General features: G+C 45.2%; 2 pseudogenes; both read right to left on the bottom strand.

Annotated features, from left to right (window-relative positions):
- Positions 1-2,328: 2,328 nt before the first annotated feature.
- On the bottom strand, positions 2,329-3,819 carry LOC106545777 (prelamin-A/C-like; annotated as a pseudogene).
- A 205-nt stretch (positions 3,820-4,024) lies between these two features.
- LOC106545779 (prelamin-A/C pseudogene) lies at positions 4,025-5,222 on the bottom strand (annotated as a pseudogene).
- Between the last annotated feature and the right edge of the window lie 416 nt (positions 5,223-5,638).

Here is a 5,638-nt window from a genome sequence, read left to right as displayed (position 1 = left end):
GTGTGCAAATAAAGTGTAGTTATGTCAAATAAACATATATGCATTTATCTGACATAAAAAGAGAGACTGACTTTGTGTGAGTTGGTAAAAGAAAGGAGAGAGAAAAAGAAAGGGAGACAAGAAGGGAAGTAGGGAGGGAAGTAGGGAGGGAGGAAGGAAGAAAGAAAGATTAAGCCCAAATAATTAGGCTGAATTTGCATGAAGGAAAGTTTGGAATTTGACTGTCAGCTACAGCACTATTAAATGTCAGCTTTGGCCAGCCCAGAGGCCTGGAGCTGCCATTCAGGGGAGAAGACTGGGCCAGCTGCCAAGACTCACTGTCCCACCTCCACAACCTGAAGAAACTCCTGCTAAAAATCCATGATTAATTGCCAGGTGGTTTTTGCTCTGGGTCCCAAGGTAATGGGTGTGCGCACGCGTGGGGTGCGGTTAATCTTAATTACCAATATAGGTATAAAAGGTGGTGTGAAGCACAGGATGGCAGCTCTGACAATTTATTCATTGCCTTAGCGCTTTGTTGGTCAGTTCATGCCGAAGGAAGAATACAAATTGCATTTACAAACTGTTTCTGTGTTTGGCTGGTTTCATTAACCTTCGGAACCTGACAGTTTGTCAGAGCTATTTATATTTGGTGTATGACACAGTTGATGAGCACACTTATCACATATAACCATTTCATTGGATGCTTCTGAATATTCCTCCTGATATATTGTACAGACAATTTCCCCCATTTCAGTAGCTCCTGTAGTAACAGTGAGAGGGATCTTGGAATCCTAGTGGACAACCATTTAAATATGAGCCAGCAGTGTGCAGCAGCTGCCAAAAAAACCAGCAAAGTTCTAGGCTGCATAAACAGAAGGATAGAATCAAGATCACGTGAAGTGTTAATACTACTTTATAATGGCCACACTTGGAATACTGCATTCTGTTTTGGTCGCCACGATGTAGAAAAGATGTGGAGACTCTAGAAAGAGTGCAGAGAAGAGCAACAAAGATGATTAGGGGACTGGAGACTAAAACAGAAGAATGGTTGCAGGAATTGGGTATGTCTAGTTTAATGAAAAGAAGGACTAGGGGAGACATGATAGCAGTGTTCCAATATCTCAGGGGTTGCCACAAAGAAGAGGGAGTTAAACTATTTCCCAAGGCACCAGAGGTAGAACAAGAAGCAATGGGTGGAAACTAATCAAGGAGAGAAGCAACTTAGAACTGAGGAGAAATTTCCTGACAGTTAGAACAATTAATCAGTGGAACAACTTGCCTCCAGAAGTTGTGAATGCCCCAACACTGGAAGTCTTTAAGAAGAAGTTGGATAGCCATTTGTCTGAAACGGTATAGGGTTTCCTGCCTAGGCAGGGGGTTGGACTAGAAGACCTCCAAGGTCCCTTCCAACTCTGCTATTGTATTGTATTTGTATTTGTATTTGTATTTGTATTTGTTATTGTATTTGTATTTGTATTTGTATTTATTTGTATTTGTATTTGTATTTGTATTTGTATTTGTATTTGTATTTGTATTTGTTATTGTATTTGTATTTATTTGTATTTGTATTTGTATTATTGTATTGTGTTGTGTTGTGTTGTGTTGTGTTGTGTTGTATTGTATTGTATTTATTGTATTGTATTGTATTGTATTGTATTGTATTGTATTGTATTGTATTGTATTGTATTGTATTGTATTGTATTGTATTGTATTGTATTGTATTGTATTGTATTTCCTTCTAGAGAAACCAGGACTTGGAACTGTCTTCAAATATAATGAAGCAGCTCTGCTTAGGTTTGTTTATTTTTTTCTTCGGTTTGTTTTCTTAAAAATACACACATTTAATGTTGAATTTGAAGTCTAAAAAACAGTTGCAGCAATACAAAAATGTCAACACCCATGACAAAATGAATACACACATCCACAATTAAACCAATAGTTTATCACATTCTCTCCCCTACCAGATTCCAATAGTGATCTTGCATGGAAGCCGTACTGCAAATACTGCTGGTGTTCAATGTGAATTACAAAAATTGCAGAAAAAGAAAATTAAAAAACTGGTTGTAAATTATAACAAAACTACATTTTGCATTATTTCAAAAGACCAACATTTAAAAAGTAACCTGTTCTTATGAAAATATTGTAGCTATAGCAAAGGCAACTTAATAGCTGTGATTGAATAAATGGAAAAGACCCATATTTTTGGTGAGGGCAAGCGGAAGTAAATTTTAATTTTCACCTTTGTTCAACTAAATTTTCTGAAAAACCACAAGAATTGGCCAATGCCTTTTATCTATTCTTCCTTTGTTTTTTTTAATGCCAGTACGTATTTATTTATTGTTCATTTTATGAATTAAATTGACGTGCCATCCATGTCACAGACTCGGTCAACTCTGGACAAACTTTGCCTTTCTGTGGAGTGGGTGCAAATGAGGTTAGGTGATCTCGGGAATCACAGAATGGAAACTTCCCCAGCATCCACGGCCACTTGGCCGTGTAGGTCTTCTTCAGCTCCTTCTTGTAGAGCTTGGCCTGGGCCTCGTGCTGGCCGCAGAGGTCCTGTAGCGCATTGGCCAGCTTGTTCTCGAACACCCACTGGCTCCCATTGTTGATCTCCACCAGGCACATCTCATAGCAGAGTTTGCTCTCACGGAGCTCCTCGCTGGAAGTCCAGCTCCTTCTTCAGGGTCTGCAGGCTGGTCTCTGCATCCAACCACTGCAGCGTTTCGTCCTGAAGCTGCCAAGGCCATCTGCAATGTTCGCTCAGCTGGACATTTTGGGGTCCTCAAGACTCTGCATTTAGTAAATCGCCAGTTCTGGTGACCCCACGTGAAAAGGGACATAGAGGAACATATTTGGAACATGACAAGGAATTCTGGAACCAAAGTCTCCCTGTTCTGTGTTACACAGCAAAATTAGGGCTTCAAAAACATATGGATCTATTCTAAATATAAAAGTACACTATATTGCCAAAAGTATTCGCTCACCTGCCTTTACTCGCATATAAACTTACTGTAAGTGACATCCCATTCCTAATCCATAGGGTTCAATATGACATCGGTCCAACCTCTGCAGCTATAACAGCTTCAACTCTTCTGGGAAGGCTGTCCACAAGGTTTAGGAGTGTGTTAATGGGAATCTTTGACCATTCTTCCAGAAGCACATTTGTGAGGTCACACACTGATTTGGAAGGGTTTACGTGGCTGAGTTTGCTCTCATGGAGCACCTCGCTGTAGATGTACTTTTGGAAGTCCAGCTCCTCCTTCAGGGTCTGCAGGATGGTCTCCACATCTAACCGCTGCAGCGTTTCGTCCTGAAGCTGCTTCTTGATGTTGGCCAAGGCCATCTCCAACTTGGCCAGCTGGCCTCTGAGGTCACGGCCTTCAGTCTCCAGTTTGCACTTCTCCCCCAAGAGGCTGCTGAGTGTAGCCTTTTTGGAGTTGAATAGGGCCTCTACATCCTTCAGGCTGATCTCGGCAGTGAGCAGGTCTCCTTCCTTCTTGGCGTTCCTGACCCTGAAGTCCATGAAATCCTCGTGGACCTGGGTGAGCTCCAGCTGGAGCCGTGCACGCTCCTTGCCCACCGACTCTACCGTCTTGCATACATGGCACAGTTCAGTCTCGTTAGCCACCGTAATGCTGGACTGCTGACCTCCTCCGAGTTGGTGATGCGCAGCCATGCGTTCTCTGACTCCAGCGAGTGCACCTTGCCAATGTAGACGACCAGCCAGTTATTCAGATCCTGCTGCTCCTCCTTCTCCTGCAGGGGGGTGAGGCGGGCCGGTGACAAAGGCATTGAGTTGTGGTTGTTGTGGTTCTGCCCGGCGTGCGTGTCCATGGCAATGGCAGCACGGTGGGTGAGGCTCTCCGTCTGCAGCAAATTGGTCAGCTTGCTCTCGAACTCCTGCTGCTGCCCGTTGTCAATTTCCACCAGGCACGTCTCATAACAGAGTTTGCTCTCACAGAGCTTCTCGCTAGAAGTCCAGCTCCTCCTTCAGGGTCTGCAGATTGGTCTCTGCATCCAACCGTTGCAGCGTTTTGTCCTAAAGCTGCTTCTTGATGTCAGCCAAGGCCATCTCCAATGTTTGCTCAGCTGGACATTTTGGGGTCCTCAAGACTCTGCATTTAGTAAATCGCCAGTTCTGGTGACCCCACGTGAAGAGGGACATAGAGGAACATATTCGGAACCCGACAAGGAATTCTGGAACCAAAGTCTTCCTGTTCTGTGTTATACAGCAAAATTAGGGCTTAAAAAACATATGGATCTATTCTAAATATACAAAGTATTCTTCCTTTGGTTTTTTTTAATGCCAGTACGTATTTATTTATTGTTCATTTTATGAATTAAATTGACATGCCAGACTCAGTCAACTCTGGACAAACTTTCCCTTTGTGTGGAGTGGGTGGAAATAAGGTTAGGTGATCTCGGGAATCACAGGATGGAATCTTCCCCAGCATCCACATCCACTTGGCTGCATAGGTCTTCTCCAGCTCCTCCTTGTAGAGCTTGACCTGGGCCTTGTGCTGGCCGCAGAGGTTCTGCAGCGCATTGGCCAGCTTGTTCTCGAACTCCCACTGGCGCCCGTTGTCAATCTCCACCAGGCACGTCTCGTAGCACAGTTTGCTCTCACAGTGCTCCTCGCTGGAAGTCCAGCTCCTCCTTCAGGGTCTGCAGGCTGGTCTCCGCATCCACCCGCTGCAGCGTTTCATCCTGAAACTGCTTCTTGATGTCGGTCAAGACCATCTCCAACTTGGCCAGCTGGCTGCTGAGGTGACAGTCTTCAGTCTCCAGTTTGTGCTTCTTCCCCAAGGGGGTGCTGAGTGCAGACTTTTTGGTGTTGAGTATGGCCTCCATATCCTTCAGGCTGACCTCGGCAGTGAGCAGGTCTCCTTCATTCTTGGTGTTCCTGACCCGGAAGTCCGTGAAGTCTTCGTGGACCTCGGTGAGCTCCAGCTGGAGCCGGGCACGGTCCTTGCCCACTAACTCCACCATCTTGCGCACATGGCGGAGCTCAGTCTCATACGCCTCTGTAATGCCAGGCTGCTGACCTTCTCCAAGTCGGTGATGCGCAGTCACAGCGGCACGTTCTCCGACTCCAGCGAGTGCACCTTTTCAATATAGATGACCAGCCGGTTGTTCAGGTCCTGCAGCTCCTCCTTCTCCTGCAGGGGGGTGAGGTGGGTGGGCAACAGCGGTATGTTGTTGTAGCTACCGCGGCTCTGCCCGGCGGGCGTGTCCATGGCGGCGGGGGGGGAATGAGGCTCTCCGGCTGAGGGTTTGTCTTGACATGTTTGGTCTGTAAACTTTATTACCACAGCGAGAGGGCTTTGCCTGGAAGGGGTCGAAGTTATATATACCGTGTGGTATGGGTGGCCGTGCTGTGGCGCTGCCACGACGTTCACTCAGCTGGACATTTTGGGTTCGTCAAGACTCTGTATGTAGTAAATCGCCAGTTCTGGTGGCCCCACATGAAGAGGGACATAGAGGATTGTATTCGGAACCTGACAAGGAATTCTGGAGCCAAAGTCTCCCAGTTCTGTGTTACACAGCAAAATTAGGGCTTCAAAAACATATGGATCTATTCTAAATATACAAAGTATGTTTAACACTTTTCATACATTAGCAATTCCTGCATTTTCAGAAATTAAGAAATGTG

The sequence above is a fragment of the Thamnophis sirtalis genome, unplaced genomic scaffold, assembly GCF_051295495.1.
Source record: "Thamnophis sirtalis isolate CommonGarterSnake01/CBP01778 unplaced genomic scaffold, rThaSir2_p1.2 scaffold_7, whole genome shotgun sequence".
Classification (NCBI taxonomy): Eukaryota; Metazoa; Chordata; class Lepidosauria; order Squamata; family Natricidae; genus Thamnophis; species Thamnophis sirtalis.
Note: the sequence above shows the minus strand (reverse complement) of the source record. Positions and strands in the feature narration are given on the sequence as shown.